The 22,753-nt window shown below is 43.9% G+C and overlaps 1 protein-coding gene across 2 annotated transcripts in view; it reads right to left on the reverse strand.

The window, feature by feature from the left end:
• Nucleotides 1-22,753, reverse strand: part of Slc24a2 (solute carrier family 24 member 2) — a 220,950-nt gene that overhangs the window by 45,493 nt on the left and 152,704 nt on the right. The window lies entirely within an intron of this gene.

Here is a 22,753-nt window from a genome sequence, read left to right on the forward strand (position 1 = left end):
ATTCTGGGGATCACCTGGGGCCTTTTCTTTGAAATGTTTCTTCAAGAAGACCATATGGCTGGGGGTAGGGATCCAAAGCCCATTGGTTTGCACTTGGGATGAGCCTAAATCTGACTATGGATGACTCCTGGCACAGTGTCATACAAACCCACTGATGTATGCTTCAATGAGCCTGCAGGCTGACCACTGACACTGTCTAACATGGTCCTGGACTAGCTTTGGGGCCATCTGGAGAGCTGGGAACCCAGGAGGGACTCGGTTCCTAGATCTCCAAGGAACTGAATGCTTCACCGTTCTTCTGTCCACCTTGATGCATGCTTGCAAGCAATCTTCCTACCCGACTTGAAGGGGCTGGCTCCTGGGTTCTTGTCCATACCTCACACTGAATGAAATAGGAGTAGGAGCCTTGCTTCTAATCTTAAAAATCTGTGAATGACATCTGTGTCCAAATTTTCAAGACAAAGTGTAAAGGAAGTTTCATTGTCTTATTTTTGTTTTGTGAAATGTGCTGTTTAGAAACCTTTAGAAGTTGGGAGGTGGTGGCACACACCTTTAATCCAAGCACTCAGGAGGCAGAGGCAGACAGATCTAAGTGAGTTCGAGGTCAGCCTGGTCTACAAAGTGAGTTCCAGGACAGCCAGGGCTACACAGAGAAACCCTGTTTCAAAAAACAAAAAACAAAAAACAAAAAACAAACAAACAAACAAAAAAACCCAAAAAAAAGAAAGAAAGAAGAAGAAAAAAAAAAGAAAAAGAAATCTTTAGAAGGCCATTTTACCCAGAGCACAGACAGCGGTGAGCATTGTTTTGATTGAATGAAGTTTATGCTTTACCTTCTCTTTTTAAAAATATGTGAATAAGAATTAGTATTTGGGGCCCTTGACTCCAGCCTTTCTCAAGAAGTACATGGTAAAGATTTCTTTTTCCTCCGTTTTGAGGCTTTTGACATTCTTCATTCCACAGCTCCCATCAAACCCTAGAGACAGGAGCAGCAGAAAAAGGACTTCTCATGTTTGAAGATTTAAAATTCAGATATATGAAATGAAAAGTCAATAGAAGGATCTATGCTGAACTCATTTGATCTGAATGAAAACTAGAGGTGGAGAAATAAATGAGAAGACACATTTATTATTTAAGTGTCATTTCACAGGAAAAATTAATGGTTGATGCTTTATTCTCTTCTAAGAAATAAATGGGAATACACATTATTATTTCAGTGTCATCTCACAGAAAAAATTAACAGTTGATTTTTTTATTCTTTTCAAAGATCTAACTTTGTTTCTAGGTCAAGCTTGAAAATCACTGTTTTATTAGAACTGACTGCAGTTTCTTGGTAAAGCTGTCCAGCACTTATCAAGATGTATGTATGGGTACTGGCTTGCATGGAAGGGTTATGTTCAGCAGTGCATGGAAAAAAATGGGATCTGAAGATTTATAGTTTTGAACCCAAGACCTGTTGCTTATGGGACATGTGACTCTGAGCCAGGAGTTTCCTTTCTCCAAACACTGGCATCCTCAACTGTAAAGGTGCACGATAATTGCTTTGTCCTATAAACAAGGTGGCAGTGGAGGGCATACTGGAAGACCCACACAAAGCAGAATATGAGAGGCTGCCATTATTGAAAGTGCCACAAAAATGAGAACCCCTAAGATGTGGAGCAGGGAAGTGAGACAACTTGGTACCTTATCCAAGCTTGTTAAGACAGAGTCAATATGACCAAGATATTTTAAATAGAGAGTTGTTGTTCAATAGCAAAGGATATTGGTCATGTTGGGGCCAATATTTAACATCTCTTCATTAACTCTACACATCTACTCTCAGATCTAAGGGAAATCAAAGCACATACCAAAAGGAGAGAGAGGATGTGACATGTGGTCCTTGTTTACCTGTCCAGTGCCATTTGGAGCCCAGACATTTCCCCTTTGAATATTTGCCAGTGAGCTGGTTTCTGGGTAACTTGTCTTATGTTGGGAACAAAGACTCTTTTTCACTTTAAATCTGTCTAAAACAGAAAACTGAGTTCTTACACCACATGCTCTGCTCTCCTCACATTTCCTAAATAAAAGTATTCAAATGCACAGCTCTCCAGAGACAGTGACATTCAGAATGGTTTGGTGTGTTGAGCTTTTCTGGACTTGGTAAGATCAAGAAGGTCAACATTGATGCCCAAGGTTTTCGACTGTAGCTACTACAATATTGCTATACAGATCAAGAGGACTTCTGAATGACATTAATTGGATAGTTCAAAGACAGGCTCCACTACTTATGAGCTGGGTAACCCTCCTGTGCCTCTGTTCTTTCTGTAAAGTGAGGTGCAGGGCACAGGGAGAGGCGATCACTCATCGTCAGGAGCATTTCTATAGGATCAGATGAGATGAGCTATGAAGCACTTCAGACTGGGGTGTCACATCTTTAGTGGTTGGTCTCTTTTCACTGTCTGCTGAAGGTCCAGCAACAACATGTAAAATTCAGCTTAGTGCAAAGTAGTGAAGTCCAATCCAAAGGCTAATTGTCTCCATGGGTGGATATTATCCATGAGTACTTTGAGATGCACAAATGAAAAAAAAAATTACCTATATTTCTTTTATACACAGAACCTGGAAAAGGATGCCTTGGAAAGCTTCCAGGAGCGTGTCTGCAATGTGTTAATTTAGCCTCAGAATGAAGGTACTCATAAATCTTCCTTTATGAGGGCCTCCTTTTTTCCTTTAACTATGGAATAAATGCTTGCTTTGAAGATTTTATTTATCTGTTGTTACTTTGGGTTTTGAGACAGTGACTCATGTTGCCCAAGCTGGTCTCAAACTCACTCCTGAGCTGAGCTCAGCCTGGAACAATTCCTGCTCCTCCTGCTCCTACCCACCTGAGTGCTGAGATTAAGGGTATGCACCCAACAGCCAGTGTGAAGGTTTCTAAATAACAGGACGAGGGTTGATGATTTGTAATTTCCCATCATACATAGTATCTGCACACCTTGTAGATCTTACTGTTTTGTGAGGTATTTGGAATAAATTAGTTACTACTTTTTTTTTTCTTATGACTCCCTTTGAAAAATCTTCTTCATACTAAACATAAGCTCTTAGCTGAAAGATAGTTTCTTTTCTTTCTTCTTTTTCTTTGATTTTTTTTCTTGAGACAGGGTTTCTCTGTGTAACAGTCCTGGATGTCCTGAAACTCGATTTGTAGACCAGATTGGCCTTGAACTCACAGAGATCCACCTGCTTCTGCCTCCCAAGTGCTGGGACTAAAGGTGTGCGCCACCACCACCTGGCTGAAAGATATTTTCTAACACAGCCCAATTTTAAACTTTTTGGCTGATTTTTTCTACCAAAACAACAACAACAACAACAACAACAACAAAAAACCAATTTGTATGGACTACTGAAATTAATGGCTTTTTCTTAAAAGGTTTTCTTTGGTCACTATTCTTATGTATCAAATGTTCATGGCCCAAAGAAGTAATTTTTTTTAAAATTATAAAACAAAACAAAAGAAACCCCAAACCACGTAAGAGATGGAGGTTAAATGAGGAAACAGCCGCAAACCCCACTTCCTACTCAAGTGAGAAGGGAAGGAATAGTTTAACCTTCAAACTGAAAAGCTTTCCAAGCTTCCAAAGTACTGACTCATTACAGCAGCTCCACTTGGCATTCTGTGGGAGACTGGCATTCCAGATGAACCTCCCTAAGCCGCTCCTCCGCACATACATGCTACACAGTTGCCTGGAGAGAGCTGAACTCAACATGTGGCTCACATATGTCATACATGAGGTGTGAACAGACACAGATTTTGCCCTGTGGAGCTCTTTCCTTATCCAAATCCTCCAAACCTATGCTAAAAGATACTTCTCTTTGATCTAAGAGCTTAAAACCTCTCACTTCGGTTTTTGAACAAGGTGAGAACTTGGCAAATGAAAATAAAGGGCTGAACTTGGGGGCACTGTTAGGGTTTGGATGGGTCCTCTTGAATTCATGAGTTGTAACTGAATCTCTAACGTGATGAAATCGGAAGTTGGATCATGAGACAGGTTTGGGTCATGAGAATCAATTCTTCTGGCAGACAATGGTGCCACTATAAAAAGGATTATGGTAGTGAGAGTGATTCTCTCCTTGCTTTTGCGAGCAACATTCAATGCCTTCAGAGGACATGTGTTCAAAGTGCCATCTTGAAAGCAGAGAGTCAGCCCTCACTAGACACCAGATTCCCCAGAACCATGAGCAACTGAACAACTGTGCCTTGTAAATTAGCCAGTCTCAGGCATTCTGACAGAGCAGCACAAAATGAACTGGGACAGTAATCCTTCAATAGCTATTGAGTTCCAAACTGGATGTATGAACTGGACACACACACACACACACACACACACACACACACACACACACACTCACACACTCACTCACCTTTGAGCTCTTAGAGTTACCACTGATTTTCATTCCCTCTGAATCACCCTTTTGTGAAATTCTTACTCTCCTGTCTCAACTTCCCTGCAAATCCAAGCCTCGTGGTTTGTTATTGCCAACGTTTTCTCTCCTCACTCATTTGCTTCCTGGTTTATGTACAGACCTTTTCTTATGAGTAGAATCTAGATAACTGGGTTTCTGGGTGAAATCTCTCAGTTTTCAAGTGTTGTCAACAAATACCAATTAAAAAAAAATCTAATAAATCTGAGCTATATTTGACTCATCAATTTTGTAACTCTTGCTTTAAAATCAGATTGCTTGGTCCAGTTTTCTTACAAATATTACTTAAATGAATAAACCATTCTGGTGGCTGGACCTCGGAGGGATGCTTGCCAGACACTTTTCCTCAGCAGGTCAAGTTTTTCTTCTTGGTACCACAGTCCTTGCTGGCTGAGAATGGGACTGAATCTTACGATGGCTTCCTCTGGGAAACTGTAGTGGAGCTCATACTGGGAAACCTGAGCAGTGATGGGACTGTGACCAATCCCTCCCTCTATTACGGACATCCCTGGGCAGTCAGCTCTGCCACTGTGCAAGTGGAGAGCAGAAAGCAACTTTTCTTACTGTGTTTTAAATTTTGTTTTAGGAGGAATGGAAATTGCCCATTAGGTCTAACTATCCTCTGCCATTTGGCAAAGTAATACGTGGATTAGGCAAAGCACAGTAGAAGATTTTGAAAGCTAGGTTAGGATCACAGAGGGAGGCGTCAATATAATTATGTGGGAATTATCAGCCTTGAACAGTGAACAATAATGTGTGGTTATTACTGTAGATCATCCAGATGGCTCATCATAAAATGTCCATGCGAGTCCCCAGATACTCTGTCTTCTTATAAATTTGTCCCCTAATTTGCAGCCAGCTCCTCTGTGGTGTTGCTTAGCAATGTCACAGCACTTGCCGAGATCTGTCCTCCGAGGAGCTGACTCAGACCGTATTTCACCATATTTTACATGCTCTGGATGATCAGGCAAGAAAACTAGACCCTGGATGTGCCGTTCTGCTTTCTGTTTGAGAAGGACTTGGGAGGGGGAAGGAGCAGAGTAGAATAAGCCTTTTTCTTCAGAGATTTTTTTTTTCAGAAAGAAAAACAATGAACATCCTAAGCAAAAGACCTAGCTTAACAATGTAATTATAAAGACATCCTTCTGCTATGAGTATCCTTTTAACTGTGCCATTTCAAATCTCAACGATAATCTTCTGATAGTTTGACTTCCTGACACTTTGCTAGAGTGTGGTTTGTTCCTTTTTCCCAAAGTCAAGGTGAAAAATAGGTGATGATATAGTATGATAGCTGTGTGTACAGCTTGCAGCCCTGAAGATCTTAACTGCACAACAGGGTCTGCTTTTCCTGGCCAGCGAACATGGGTGCGTGTGTGTGTGTGTGTGTGTGTGTGTGTGTGTGTGTGTGTGTGTATGTGTGTGTGTGTGTGTGTGTGTGTGTGTGTGTGTGTGTGTATCTAATCTCCTTGAGACTCAATTTCCACCAGTCTGTAAACAGGAACAATCATAGCCATCTTATAGAATGGTGTTGAGGATTACAGGTATTTATTGAGTTTAACAACTTGTTTGGATCTTCTAATAGTGCATTTCTAAAACATGACCTTAACAGTTTTTAGGGGCTTGTGAAGAGGGTTGGAAAGATGAGCTTTTCACTGATAATAACTACAAACATTTTGGCTACATTTTTACATCTCTGTAAATTGAATGGTTGTGTTTACAAAATCAAGCAAAAGCCCTCTGCAATTCCATTCTATCCAGTCTGGGGTGATGGCTCTAGATGGGTTTGTTGCTCTTAAAATTGGTAAAATATTCAGTTCTCCTGAACGTTTTTTAAGTCTTCTTGATTGCCAATACAGACAGGGCAATGTGTTTCATAAACGTATAAATCTGAACAAGATCTGTGGTTGGGGGAGGGGCAGCTAAGGCGATGCTGGGCTGGTCAGGGGCTGGTGTGGAGCCTTAGGGATCCAAGAGACAGAGCTCCCTAGTTCTTCTGTCTCCTCTGCTGTCTTCTGTGCCCCGCCCCCTTTACCTGAGGTCTGTGTGTTATACTGCAACCCTCGTCTTATCTGAATCCTGCTTTCCTGATTTTTCATACCACTTGTCAAACTGCAGTATTTTCTTTGATTTTTTTTTTTTTTTTAAATCGGGGTAATCTTTTCAAGAGACAAAATGAAAACTCAGTCTTTCTTAATGCTACAATACCATCTTTCTGTGTTGGAACTTTATTGCACCTCTCAAGTTACTTCCCCCTCCAAAACCAAGCTTTGAGGCTCCCTCCTCCAGGCTTCACTCCCTGACTGCCCCCAACCCTACCGGAAGCCATTTGCTTCCTGCTTGCCTAGGTCGGTGGGTACTTGCTCCTGCTGCTGCTGCTGCGCTTGTCAAATCTACCTTAACCTGCTTGCTTTGGGGTGAGGAACCACTGTTCTCATTTTGTTAATTCAGCCCCCAGCAGAGTTCCTGGTGCTCTGTAGGGGATCAACAATTAAATCCCCAATGGAAAGTGTTCTCACTGTCTCCTTTCAGGCCCCCCCCCCCCCATCTTTGGTACTTTTGCCTGTGGTTCTTTTTGGTTTACTTCTCTAGTTCTGCAGGTTCGATGACTTTCTTCAGTATCTGTGGGGAGGAAGTATGTTAAGGGGAAAACGTGGCATTACTCTTAGAATGCTGTTCATTGCTTCCATAGTGGGAGGAGTTACATCACCCAAAAGAGGCATAAGAGGGGTGAGATCTCAGCACACAGATAACACCGAGGACCCGGGAGGGAAACACTGCTGAGAACAGCAGATGCTGCATCCTGGCTGGAGGACACCTTGGGCGTGCTCCTGGATTTCTTCCCTGGGCCTGGCTGGACCTGGTGGTTGGCACCACACAGAGAACCAGAGATAAAGTGTATGTAGATACTGGTTCAGCATAGGCAGGCTTCTACCCTGCTCTATATGAAGCATCTATAGGGAAAGTATTCTGAGGCAGGGGATGGAAGGTGGGAGAGACATCAATAAACAAACCAAGTTTTATCATTCAAGAGAAAATAAAAGCAAAGAGTAAGTCAGAATGTGAGCATGAGAGAGGATCTGAGGACAACATTTCCAGGGGTAAAAGACATAACAGAAAGGCAACTAATGCCACTGATGTAGAAGTAATTAAGAGAAACAGCATCCTCATAATTAGATATTCTATGTGATAGCATTGTCCTGGCTGCTATTTCCCTAACTGCTTAGCTCTTGACCACAGCAGAAATAAGCAGCCTACATGAAGACAAAATTAGAAGACTGGATTTAAAGATGGAAGAAGGCTAACATGAATTTCTAAAATCTTATTATCTGTTCCCAGCATCAGTTCATTCATCACCGTCACTTCTTTACATACTATTCTATGTGACAGAGACCATACAGATGGATGGGATGACGGGAGAAGACTGAAATATATTTCACAAGTAGCCTATTATACACCCGAAGTTAAACAGCAAACACGATGAACCAGGAGGCAGGAATGCAGGCATCTTCTGAGCCCAAGGATGCTGCAGCAGGCTTTGAAATTAGTGCAGCAACTGCTTTTCTAGGTTTTTATTACTGTGTTGGAAAGAGGTTATTGTTTTCCTCCCTGTCTGGATCATACTAAAGATAGGTACTCCAGGTGAAATTTCAAAGCAAACAAGTGAGGTACCACGACCCCCGATTTCCTCTCTGCACAAGAGACAGGAGAACTCTGTGGACACAGAAACCCCAACTGTGCAACTCCAGGGTAACTGCTGCTCAACTAGAAGGTGAGTGACAGAAAGCCCGCCATGCGGTCATCCACGGCCACGCAGGTTCCTTTACAAGGGAAAATACAGAAAAGGAAATCCAAGGATGTATTTTGCAGTATTTAGGACTGAACCTAGAAGCACGCTTGTCAGGTCCTCTATCACGGAGCTAACCGCACTCTCAGAACTCTCCTGACTTGTAATTGCGCCCCCCCCCCAAGCTCTTACTAAATTGTTCTGTTTGGCCTAACTTCTGGAGAAGCTGGGTGTGGTAGTTTGAATGGGAATGTCACTTCTATGTAAAAACAACACTTGCTCCTCTGTTGGTGGCACTATTTGAGGGAAGTTGTGGAAACTTTGGAAGGTAGTGTCTTTTTTTTTTAAAAAAAAAGATTATTTATGTGTGTGAATGTTTTGCCTGAATGTATGTGCACCGTGTGTGTGAATGCCTACAGAAGTCAGAAGAAGACATCAGATCCTCTGGAACTGGATGGTTGCGAGCCACCAAGTGGGTGCTGGGAATTGAACCCAGGTCCTCTGCAAGAGCAGCCAGTGCTCTTAGCTGCTAAGACATCTCTCCAGCTCCGGAGTGTGGCTGGAGAAAGTACATCACCTAAGGTGGGCTTTGAGTATTTATAGTCCTAATCCATTTCCAGTTGGCTCTCTTTGCTTCTTGTCTGCATTTGAAGATGTGATCTCTCAGCTTCCTCCTCCTGCCTCCATGCCTGCTGAGTGCTGGCAAGCCTCTCTCTTACAGGGGAGAATTTTCTTCCCAAAAGTTTTCCGACATGAGAGCCACTCACTGTTGAATTTAACTCCTGCTAATGACAAGTGCTTTGGCCAAAAGGCTTTTAAGTTAGCACAAAGCTCCTTGCATTTTTGGTTATTTGGGCATGAGAACTGACACCCTGGAAGTCAAATGAAAGTAGTTGCGTAGATAATGCAACTCTACTTCCGAAGTTCAGGTTCAATCATGGCATTGAGCTAGCTGTCCACAAGCAGTTTGGCACCAGCATTGGCTAAGAGCTCCCCAGAAACTTGCCTAAATGTTTGCCCAAACTAATGAGAATTCCTAAAAGAAACTGTTCTGAATGAGGCTGCCACGCATGCCAGCTTGTGACAGAAAACTGTTTTTGTGAATGAATGGGTGAATGTGTGAATCTCCACTGCCCCACCAATCTGATGTAGACCTCAGAGCTTTACACAAGCAACACTGTTGTTTGGCTCTTTTCAAAATCATGCATGTGCACATGAGCATATAGTATGGTCTCATTTGAGCACCGACAACTGTGGAGGACAGTGTGGTGTGGATGAAGGGATGATTTTAATAATGGCTGATATGAAGAAGCCAGATCTGGCAGACTTGGTAATGTAAGGTCAGAAGAGACATGGGCCTGAGAGCCACTTGAGGTTGAATGTTTTCAATAGGATCAGCATCCCTAGGATAGAGGCGAGCACCTCCCAGATGGATGGGACAAGGAGGAAGGACCATCTCATGGAAGGACCATGCAGGCATTCAGCTCAAGTGCCTTTCCTTTGAAAGGAAACCAATAAACAGCCTACATTCCACACCACACTGTCCTCCACAGGTTGTTGGTGCTCAAATGAGACTATACTATATGCTCATGTGCACATGCATGATTTTGAAAAGAGCCAAACAACAGTGTTGCTTATGTAAAGCTCTGAGGTCTACATCAGATGATATTCATGTATGAATCTGCAGTTTGAAAATGCATTTTCACCTTCAGGATTGCCTCTGCCCTTCACCCGATCCCTGTATCCAAGGACTATCTGGAAAGCTGCTTTTCATCTCTGGGACTCCGAGTCCTCCCTTCTGAAAGAGGGGCTGTTGGAGTATAAGTTCCAAAGAAGCAAATGAGGTGCAGTCTTGTGCTTTATAGTCTATCTCCTTCATGCTACATTGAACCTCAGATGTCATCAAAATAAATTGTTGGCCAGGGAGGAGATGAGGGGGGGAGAGAGAAACCGTTCCCATACTCAAAAGCATTTATTTCAGTAAGACAACCCACATTCCCTTATGCCCTAATTGATATTTACTTACAATGTGTATCACATAAGGAGTGATTCCATTTCAATCATCTTTGCTGTTCAAATACAGAAATAAGCTTTGTTATCCCCTAAAAAGAGGGGCTAACCAACTTGTCCTTTCACCAGCCTGCTCGCCTCTGTCTGGAGGTTTGGGGTTCACTGCTCTCACCTTGTTAATCTGTGGCCTGTGTTTCCATTTTCTCCTCCAGGCAGCTTTCCCCTCCTGTTGCTTATTCACTTTCCTGGCTGAGGCTGTGTGCAAATATTTTTTCTTGCTGATTTAAACTGATGTATAACTTGGGACAGAAAGAAAGGTTACATTACTGCTTCCAGGGACGCCGCCGTAGTTTGAACGCAACAGGCATGAAATGACTTTCTTTGGGGATCAAATGAAAATTTGTAAAAGCTCATTTTGTAGCTCTTTCCTTTAAAAACCAGAAGCTGGGAGAAATAAATAACAAGCTCTAGTGTCTGGTAAGAAAAAAGAAGACCCAGCAAGAGAGTGGAAGTTGAATCTTCACGTCAGCTCCTCACTGACATTCACATATGGTAGAGACTTGGAAGGCTACAGAATAGAGACAGACGGCTCCGTGCAGAGATGATGGGCGTGTGCGACTGTGGACAGGAGCCCTGTGTGGGTGCAAATGTCTCAGCTCTGAAGCCAAACTTTGGGCCTGGCTGGCTGTTAGCACTCACAATGTTTTTGAATATGTTTCCTCAGAGGCAAAACACTTCTACATTCTTAGCACCATGGCTGAGAGAATCCCAGATGACCATCAGCTGTGTGACTTGGAGTAGCGACTCATAAAGTGCACTCTCCTGCTCGGTGGGTTAAGTGCCTGCTCCCAAGTGTGGGACCTGAGTTTAGATCTCCAGCAGCACACAGCTGGAAGTGGCAGCTGATGCGCCAATCACAGTGCCTGGGGAGGGGCAGAGACAGGAAGAGCATGGAGCTCATTGGCCAGTCACTCTGGACAACTGGTGAGCTCCAGGTTCAGTGAGATCCTCTCTCAAAAATACCTTGGAGAGCAATAGAAGAAGACAGCCAACATCAACTTCTGACTTCTCAGGCGCGCGCGCGCACACACACACACACACACACACACACACACAGGACATGCACTCATGCATGCATGCACATGCTCACACACAGAGACACACAGACACACAAGGCACATACACATATACAGACACATGCACACACACAAAGCCACACACTCACTGAAACACACAGACACACAATGCAAACACACACACACACACACACACACACAGAGGCTCACCCAAAAACACACACTCAAAGAGTCACACACACACACACACACACACACACACACACACACACACACACACAAAGGCACACATATATCCTTTGATGGGAGAGGTTGCCAGACCTGAAGTCTAGTGGGAAATCAGGGAGATCCAATATGCCCACTCTTCTCGAAGGAACTCTCACTTCTGTTGAGCCTACAGTCCATATTTTGAGTCCCCCTGAACTAACCAGCTCCTCAGATGTTCACATCCCCTCTGCTCACTTCTGCAATCTACTCTCCCAGCTCATGGTCTCCATGAATGCTTTCTGATGGCCCTTCCTCAGGCTTCACACAGCAATGTGGATTCCTCAGGACCCGGCAAGCTACACTCACTTGTGCCAAAGGCTTATACTATGCCAGCTTCAACACTTGTGGTGTACGTGCACAAGGACACTTGATGAACTCCCCACATAAGTAGTGCATGCAGAGGGGCCTGCTTCTTTTAATACCCTGGGGAGACCTACCACCCCCCCACCCCCCGTGCTTCACTAAGAGCAGGTCACAGACTGTGGGGCAGCGGAGCTCACAAGGGCCACCCAGGGCACTGTCACCGCCTTGACGGAGTCCGTTCTCCTTCCTCAGACTTCACTAGAGCATCTAACACAGGTGCTTCTGACTGATTCTTCATCTCTGGGTGGCACACCTTCCTTTTTCCCCTCTTTGTTGCCAAAAAAATATCTTTTGCTCTCCTTATTTAGTTTACGTAAATTTACAAATCAAATGAGGAAGTCTCATGCAGTATCTTTTCGGGATTTCGACGAGGATTGTGCTTCCTCTAGAGTCGAATGGACATCTTCCTAGTGTGCTGCTCTTTTGTTTTGGTTTTCTTTTATGTTCTCAGGAAGGCTGATAGTGTCAATTATTTTTGCCACAAAATTTTTAAATATTTATTTCAAGTTTATCCTTTGTGCCTGCCCTGGTATTTTGTGTCCGTTCTTTCTCTTCTTGCTGTGCCATAGGGAGGCCACTGAAGCTGACATTCGTGCTCTGGAGTTATCACCAGCTAAAGACTTACTTACTCTACCATTCGGGAATTTCTTTGAACAAAAGAACTCTGCTGATTAAAAAAAGGAAGATCTATGATCTATAGTGGAGGGAAGATTGTAAAAACATATATATATGTTCACTCTTCATTTGTGAAGCTTTGACATCAAGACATTCTGCAGTTTAGGTCACTGACGTCACCTGCTTCCCCCCATGGCCTGAACCATCAGGCTGTCACGTAGCAACTAGAGAGGGAAAGAAATGAGGGCATGAAAGGTCTCTTTGAAAGGCACGGTGTGGCCAACCTGCAGGAAAGTGAGATGGCTGTGGGCTCCGCTGGGGGAGTGGGTTCAGCACAGGGGTGTCTGCCTAACTGCAAACAAAGAAGGTATCCTATGGGAAAGGTGGAGTCAGTTAAGATATCTCACTGCAGCATTCTGAAGGGGTTGTCATGAAGAGCGGCCCCAAGAAGTCCATATGGGGACTCCACTGGGACCTGCTGCTGTCCTAAACCTTCGCACATATTGCTACTACTAATAAAACTGTTAAAAATGAAAAAAAAAAAACAAGCCTGATTTTTAATCTCCACAGGATGGAGAAAGTACTAGACTTAGGAAAGGGTTCAAAGCAGTGGCAGAGGAGCTATGCTTTTCTGCCTCAAGATCACCTTAACCTCAAGCCATGCTCTGGGTGCCGGATTACGGGGTTGAGGTGGTATGTGTGTGCACTGTGAGTGACAGACTCAGACAAACCGCTTCTCAAACTGCAGTGGTGTTTTTTTTTTTTAATTTGTGAAACTAGATCCATGCAATAAATGAAAGGGCCAATATCAAGAGAAAGAGCAGGAAAGAAAAGGAAAGAACAATGTATTTGGAAGAGGTCTGGGATTCATGAGGAAGTGAGAAGCAAAGTGAGTCTGTTTCTCCCTATAGCAGTGACTGGGTATGGGGGGGTGGCCATTTAACCATCCATCAAGGGCACACACCAAGCATCTGCTCAAAGACGGTGCCATGCTACAGGCTGAGGATACAATGGGAGTCAAAGCATAGAAGATTGCTTCCCACTAGTGTAAGATGAACAACTGAATAGGACTTTGTTGATCACAACAAAAAAGCCCTTCACCAGAGCACAGATATACACACAGTTGTTCAGAAGAAAAAAAGATAAAGCCAGTATTCATTCTATTCAGCATATATACACTATATATACTACACACACACACACATATACAACAACAAAGACATACACATATTATATATACACACATATATGGGTCTGCTCGAGCTAGGCACTGGGAATAGTACACAACCTGCCTCAAATTCTGTCCTAGTGGACATATAAGTGGACACACAGGTGGGAAACAACAGATAAACGTGCTGAGTGTTATGGAGAACTATAGAGTAGAGCAAGAAAGACCGGGAACTCTGATGTATTACCATTGTTTTGATGTGGATACAGTTTTCAATGCTAATTAAGACCTCTCAGATCAGGCAGCATTTGGAAGCTGACTTGACAGAAAAGAGAAACAGTGGACATGTGGATGTCTAGGGGAAGAGGGAACGTGCGCAAAGGCCCCCGCGGCAGAAGTTTGCTTGGTGTTTGTAGGAGCTTCTAGGTAGCCGGAGAAGTCTAACAAAGGAAAAAAAATCAATGAAAGAAGAGAGAGAGGGACAGGCAGTGACACAGGAGGATGATGAGAGACAACGGGGAAGAGGAAGAGCAGGAACAAGAGTGAAGAGAGGGAGAGGGAAGGAAGGAGGGCCAGGAAGAGGGGCAGGTATGTACGTCACAAAGGATTCCACACAGGCTTTGTTGGTCAGGGGGCTTTGAGCAGAGGCGGGTCATGACTTCATTACTTTTCTGTTGCTGTGATAAAGACCATGACCAAAAGCTACTTCGGGAAGAAAGGGTTTATTTGGCTTACACATCCTGATCATAGCCCATCACTGAAGGAAGTCAGGACAGGAACCTGGAGGCAGGAACTGAAGCAGAGACCATGGAACACTGTTTCTTACTTCCCATAGTTTTCTCAGCCTGCTTTCTTATACCACCCAGGACCACACGTCCAGGGTGAGCACTACCCATAGTGGCCTAGGCCCTCCCACATCAGTTGTCAAGAAAATGTTCCCACGGACTTGCCTACAGGCCAATCTGATGGAGGCATTTTTCTCAATGGAGATTCCTACTTTACAACACCATGTCTGCCCGCATGCTGCCGTGTTCCCACCATGATGATAATGGACTAAATCTCTGAACTGTAAGCTGCTACCTCAATTAAATGTTTTCTTTATAAGAGTTGCTGTGGTCATGGTGTCTCTTCACAGTGATAGAAACCCTAAGACAGCAATATATATTCTTAAAGTAGTTCAGTGAAGCCAATGAAATAGGTGGTAGTATGCAGCATGACCCAAATTCCCAAATTATATGTAATTTTACTTTGTTAAGGTTAAAACCTTCCTTTTTGAAAAAAAAAATAGGGGAAGTGCTGTGGGATGTTCTGTATGGCAAATGTGTTGCTGATTGGTCAATAAAACACTGACTGGCCGTTGGCTAGGCAGGAAGTATAGGCGGGACAAGGAGGAGAATAAAGCTGGGAAGAGGAAGGCTGAGTCAGGGAGACACTGCCAGCCGCCATGATGACAAACAGCATGTGAAGATGCCGGTAAGCCACGAGCCACATGGCAAGGTATAGATTTATAGAAATGGATTAATTTAATCTGTAAGAACAGTTAGCAAAGAAGCCTGCCACGGCCATACAGTTTGTAACCAATATAAGTCTCTGTGTTTACTTGGTTGGGTCTGAGGCTGTGGGACTGGCAGGTGAGAGAGATTTGTCCTGACTGTGGGCAAGGCAGGAAAACTCTAGCTACAGTAGTATTCTTATTTTATGGATGAGGCCTCTCACACAGCTGGCAAAGGACAGAACTAGATGTGGAACACACAGGGTCTGGCTCTACTTTGCTGTAAACCCTGTGCTAGAGTTATTCTGTGATGATTCAATGCCCACAATTTTCCATAAAGATCAAGAATTAACCTGCATCTCCTTTAGTAGTGCATATAATCTCATGCGTTTGGTACTCCTGCTCAGTTAGTAATAGGTCCCTAGGGTAAGGACTTTGGAAACTGTCCATTATGGGTCTAGATTGATATCCACCTGGTCAGGCCACCAAAATGGTCTTGGCCTTGGTAAACATCCAGGAAATAGAGGTGATGGTGTTCACATGAGGTTATAACAAGTGTTCAAAGAGTGGAGGCTGCTATTGCCAATGATAATTATATTTCATTTTGTTCAGCCAAATAACCTCAATATAGTACTCTTTATTATTACTTTTTTTTAAAAAATAACTTTGCTGCCTGATGGACCCAGGGAGTAATTTTTAAAATTTTGTCATATATTTAGTGCTGATATTTTACATTTGGAATGTATACCATCATCATGAACATTGAAGCCATCCTGTTTTAACTTTTCTATCCATTATGCTATCCTTGGATCTTTACCAGTAATTTTTCCTGTGTTGTTAAAACACTGTAGTACCCTTTCCTCTTTGGGGGACAGATGGTCACCTGCCTGACAGGTGTTCTTACCTAGAGCAGTGAGTCTAGGCTTTGGAAGCTTTCAGGAGTGGCTGAAGACAATCTGCAGTTCTCACTTCTGTGGGACGCAACTAAGGAGCCACGAGACCAGCAGAGCTCACAAGGCTGGGAGCAGGATTATTGCACCATTTTTCCCCAATTCTCTTTTTCCTATAGAAGGATAGTCCTGAACCTCTTAACTGTAAGCAAACTTGGTCATTTTCCAAAAGTCAGAGGAGAAGAGAGTTTTCCTCCTCTCTGGAAAAGCAGGCACTCCATGTCTTTCTAAGTAACAATAGTGGTATCAAGACGAAGTGGTAGACATCAATGCCATCTTCCTGACCCCCACACTCTACTTGTCCTTGCAAAGTACACCCTACTTTTGTTGGGAGGTGAAGAGTTTGCTTCTGGCTCCTTTGGACATTGAGGTGGTCGCGTAGCCCTGTTCTGGCTCTAAGGAGGTACATGGAACTCAACTTGTAGGAATCCTAATGATTTGCTCATTAGAAAAGATACCTATCCGTTTTTCTTGCTAGAATACAGAAACAATGGTGGGGAGTTTGCTGAGGGGGCACAGCTGCTACCCTGCAGAGATGAAGATGAGGGACACAACTGTAGACAGAAGAATGACAAGGAGATGAGCTCCTGAGGCTGAGGCAGGCAGGAAGATGAAGACTGTGAGTTCTATGCCAGTCAGCCTGGGGAGCGTTTTTTTTTTTGTTTTTTTTTTTTGTTTTGTTTTGTTTTTTAAGAAGTTAAAAAAAAAAAAAGAGGAATGTGATGTGACCAGTCCCTAAAAACAGGATCTTATTTTCACTACTGGGCTCTGGTTAAACAAGAGTAAGGAAATCTTGAAAAAACTTAAATTAACTGGAGTCCAAGACATGACGTTGGACTCTTTTAGCAAATCACAATTGCTAGCGGACACAGAGCAACCCCTGTCTGCTCCTGGGGGGTGGGTGGGTTACTGTATAGACTCCTTACCAAAAACTTCCAAGAGTGGTTCTCTCCCCATTTCCTTGCATATCTGAGGAACCCAAGACCTGAAGAGGCTGCCTAATACTCATCACACAAGAATGCTTGCAGTGCCATACATGATCTATTTTAATAAGGTGGAGAATGGAGGTCCAGTGGGGTCAAGTGGTTTTCTCAGGCTCTCGGGTAGGATTTGAACCTAGGCGGTCTGACTCTCAGAGCACACACAACCCAGTTGTACATGGCTAAACTATGACGTCATCCCACCTGCTTTGTTCTTCAATGTCATCACAGGTCATGGGCTGCCTCAGAAATGCAGTGTTGGGTTATGGGCATTTTCCCATTCTCTGACTCCTCAGATATAAATCTGGCTGAACTCTGCTTCTCCCTTTTCTTTTTTTTTTTCTCTCTGTGGTGCTGGAGATTGCCTTGTATATGCAAGACAAGACCTCTACCACTGAAACCTGAAATGCAGGGTTGGCTATGGGGTTTCTTTCCTGGTGTAAATAGTTTCCATACCACCCTAAACAGGCAGAGCAGTAGTAATTTTGTATACAAGAGAAGAAGAAAGCTTGGACACAAGCTGAGAAGAGAGGAGGGTGATCCGGGGAAAGAAAAGGCATGGGCCTTTAGGCCTTGCTGTGAGGGAAGATGTGTGGGAAATCTGGACCTCATGAATTGAATGGAATATACAAAGTCCAGGTATGTGCAGGATTTAGTCTGTTGTCTGCACCAGGAATATAGTGAACACCAAATTAGACATGAGTTTCCACAGGAGGCTGATTGGTGGAAAACACTGCAGTACCCCTTCCTCTTTGGGAGACAGACAGACACCTGCCTGACAAGTGTTCCTACCCAGAAGGTTACAGGAGGGGCTCAAAACATAAGAAGTACAAACACAGACTTTGAGCAAAGCAGATACTGGTTCAGATCCTGGCTCTGCCATTTTATTCTTGTGCCACCTTTAGGCAAGACTTGGCCTCTTTTCGACATCTGTGTCCTCTGTGTGATGGAGAGGGGCCAGGAGAGACTCTGGTTCACAGAGAGTTTGTAGCAGAGTGCCTGGTCTGCAGTAAGCACCCTGCAAAGATGTGTGTTTCATTTTCAGATACATCCGAAGCAGAGGGTGCTTGAAACTTCAGAACACTCACCCAGCACCCATGCTTTAGGTTAATAAAGATGGCTTGTTTAGAAAAAAGTTAAAATCAATATAGAACAGTGAGTTTATTAGAAGGATCAGTTTAGACAGGCATGGTATAATCTCAAAGACTGAGAATTCTAGTTCCCCAGGACTTTCTAATAAAGGAAAATAAACTGTATTTCAGTCATTTTCTCTCTTACTCTTCTGCCCTCTCTGGTTTTTGGTACTGGGTCCTGCTTTGAAGCCCAGATTGGCCTGGAAATAGCAGCAATGTTCCTGTGTTGGTCTATTCCAACCATCTTAAGAGCTTTAGGCTGAGTCTGAGACCTTGTATTCATGAACAATTCATGCTCATAGTTTTGGGTTCCTGAAAAGACACAGGCCAGCTCTGTTTGGCAGACTGACTAGGGATTGTTTTTCCACAGAGTGTGGATTGCACACCAAACAACCATGAACAGGTGAATAAAACAGCCCGTGTTAAATTCAAGGATGGTTTCAAGCTTTTTAGTACTGCTCTCCTGAGAAGCGGATCCACATACCCTTCCTTGCAGAAGGTCTACTCCTGGAACATCAAGTGGGGCATCTGGCTATGTGCAGGGGACCAAAGACAACATGGACAGTCACAGATCTTCTTTTAAAAGATTACGTGTGAGGAAGGCCCTTTTGGATCTTCCAACCTATTTGTTGGCCAGATAGATATCACTTAATAACCTCCATTGACACTGTATGGAACAGAAAAATCATCCAGCTGATTCCAAACCAAATTCGCATCATAAAGTCAAGGTCTGGGTCTTGGGTGCTTTGTGATATATCAATGGAAGGTGGATACACACACAGATGGATTGTCGGACTCAAGCCCAGAGGCCAAACCAGCTGCTGATCAAGGGTGTTAGCCATGGTTCAGTCAACCCACCTGTGTGGCACAGATGAGACTCCGAGAAATATGTTCCTACAGGCCATCTGTTCTAAATGTTTTCAGTGAAACTGAATACTTCTCTTTGTGAACACTGGCTGCACACCAGTGGTGCCAATGTGCCTCTCAGCCTGGTGAGTGCCAGGAGCACCAGCGAACTGTCTGGATATGGAAGCTGTTGCAATGTTTATGGGGTCAGTCTGGCGACAGACCGGCATGATCTATATTCTTCAAAAGTTGCAGCTTGGCACAAGGATATGTGAACTCAAGTGATTAAACCTATACTGTGAGAGGTGACTATCTCTGGGAAAGCAGTGGGTTAAGTTTTTGGCTGTTCTTGAAATGGAAAGTGATTGTGATTTTGTTGGGGGGGGGTACCCTAATCCTAGCAAGCTGTTTTCTTGGGTCTGTGCTATGGAGCAATTTGAAAGTGTCAACGTGCTTTCAGTATTTTTCAGTCACTCAAGTCCCCAGCTGATTATCTCTTAGATTCATGGTCCAGGAGCTCTTGTCTTTCCGGGAGAGGTTTCACCTTGAAGGCTGGTGCCCAGATTCAGAAGGCGCCTCTCGCCACAGCAGCAGGAGCAAACAGCTTAATTGCAGCTTAGCTCCACAAGGACCAGGTGTTTTGGAAAATCACTGATGGCCCAACTCTGAGACAACCCAGATTCACTTTACCTTGTCTCACAGAAACAAAACACAACCTCCCCTGCAAGCAGAAAAACAAAAACAAGCCCTTTCAGAAACTGTATCCTCCCAACTAAAGAGATACCTAGACTGCTCAGACCTGTGGATAAAGACACACACATAAACACACATACACAACACACACACATCACACAGACACACACACACACAACACAGATACACGGACAACAAACACAACACACACACACCACACATACACAGACACACAACACACATACAGACACACACATAACACACACAGACACACATACAACACACACACACACACACACACACACACACACACACACACACATTTACTTAAGATAGAATTTCTCTGAAAGGAGCCCCGAGAACCTGATAATAATGGTTTCTTTGAGGGAGAATTGGGGAACTGGAGAAAACTGGGGTGGACAGTTGATAGAGGAGGAAAGCTTATTTTCATGATAACCCCTTTGAACACCTAAAAGCTCACTCCCTCACTGTACTAGCTCATCATAATAATGTATGTGAACCACACAAACCTGGTTAGCACACTGGTAGTGTGTTGTGTTCTCTGTGTATTCACACCTTTAATCCTTATGGCAGCTTTATAGTGCAGACATCATTATCCTTCTGATTTTATAGATGAAGGAATTGAGGTAGACACAGGTAGGTAAATTGTTCAAGGTCACGTAGCTAGTAAATGCACAAGTGGGATCAAGAGTCAGAATGTCTGGGCCTGGAGTCTTCCCTCTTTACCACATAACATTGCATTTCCAGAAATCAAGCTCCTCCTCAGCTACCACGACAGAGCTGGGATAGAAACAACTGTTCTTTTCTCAGTTGATTCTCGAGAGCAATAGGGGTAGAGGTGATGGTGTCCCAAAATAACCCACAAACAACTCCTTGACAGCCTCAAGTCCGAATAGACTTTCAGGGGCTTTACAACTGAGCCTTAGTGGCCATGCTGTGCTGGGTGCTCTGCTAGGTCTTGGGGACAACTGCTGAACGGTACAGCACCCACGCTCTCAAGAACCTGGGCCTTAGGAAACAACCAGCGGGACCGCAGGAGGTGCTGGAAAGAGAACAGAACGGGAGCATGCACAGGTGAGGGGTAGAGGCCCTGACTTGTGCTGGGTGGTCAGAGGGCTGAGGAGAGGAAGGGAGGAGGGCAAGGGGAGGTAGGACCCGGGCGGAGGGAAGGAATAATGTTCTGGCAGTAGGAACAGCAAAGAGGTGAAACTGTTGAGAGCAACAATCTGAATATGGGGCCCTGCATGCCTAAACAAAACAAGTGCAACTGAATTTGCAGTGAGGAGCATATCCCGGGCACTGTGGTGAGGGTTTCAGAGTTTTCCTAAGAACCCTGGTAAGGCACTAAAGCTTGTTAAGTAGGGGCTTACACAATCCAGTTGACTTAATGACGACCTGGCTGCTGTGTGGGAAACAGGTGGAAGCTATGCAAGAGGACCAGCTCCAAAGCGGCAGAGGAAGCAAGAAGATGGCTCAAAGAACATGATGGTAAAGGGTGAGCAGGAGGTACATTTGGGATCTCTGTTGGTCATACAATACTCCATGGAAGGAGAATGATGCGGCGTTGTGGTGGATCATAAACTCACAAGCATGAAAATGCTGTCAACTATAAAATGTCCAATAAAGAAAAGTGCCATGATAGATGAAGATGCCGGATTCTAGAGACCCTAACATGCCCAAAGTCACATGGCTGCATAGTGGCAGGAGATAGGACTAAGTGAAAATGATCCCTTCACTCCTTTCACTGGGGATGAAAGAAAAGAAGGTTGGTGGTTGTGTCTGTTTCCCTTATCAACTAGACCACTGGGTGAACAGAGTGATGATATCTCCACTGTTCCAACAGGGATCACTTCCTGCAGTTAGAACCAGGAGTGGGCGGTGGCACACGCCTTTAACCCCAGCACTTGGGAAGCAGAGGCAGGTAGATCTCTGGGAGTTTGAGGCCAGCCTGGTCTACAGAATGAGATCCAGGACAGGCTCCAAAACTACACAGAGAAACCCTGTCTTGAAAAACAAAAAAACAAACAAAAAAACAAAAACAAAACAAAACAAAAAAAGAACCAGGAGTGGGAAGTATCATGACAACTCTGCTCTAGGGTTAGAATGGGTGCTTTGGAACTGAAATGAAATGGGATGTGACCTGTGGTCCTCACTTATTCTGAGGAGATGCTTGTGTCCGATGGGATAGACAGGGCTTGGGGACCTGGTCTTTGGATGCCCAGTTGTCCTTTATACCATGTAAATTTTGAGTACCTCTAGCTTGGAAAGACCATGGCAGAGGTAAATTTTTGCTAAGACCTCTGATGTATGCAACATGACAGACACAGATCTCCCGTGTCTGTTCAGTGACATGTGCCTACTTCTTAGTCTACTTCTGTACTACGATCCCTTCCTTGGGAAGGATGATGAGATTCAGGAGTGGAAGGGTAGGCTTGGCTGTATCTAACCCCTGAATTGTGGCAGAGCGCTGATCACTTATTTAGTTATAGCAGATATCTACCCACTACAAGAATCATATTTAGGATACCTATGCATTGAAGAAAAAAGGTAGATTTGGCTTTGTGACTAAGTAAAACTGAAAGAACATAATACTGGATTCTTTGTGATAGTTCTTACAGTTGCCCTGGGGGGTGAACCAGGCCTTTTGGGTCCTTGGTGACTGGTCCCAAGGAGTTACACTGGGCTGTTTGAATGCTAGATGCTACCTCCACCCAATGGCCAAAGAAATAGTACCATGTCACTGGTCTTCAGAGAACCTCATTCCCTAAATCATGCATAGTCCTCCCAGGAATAGAGTTCTTTTTCCTATTTGTTTTAAGGTACACAATTTATCTTCACACACAACTTTGTTTTCCAAGTGATAAAGGGAAATACTGGATGAAAGAGAGACCTTT

Source organism: Peromyscus eremicus, chromosome 2 (assembly GCF_949786415.1).
Source record: "Peromyscus eremicus chromosome 2, PerEre_H2_v1, whole genome shotgun sequence".
NCBI classification, from domain to species: domain Eukaryota; kingdom Metazoa; phylum Chordata; class Mammalia; order Rodentia; family Cricetidae; genus Peromyscus; species Peromyscus eremicus.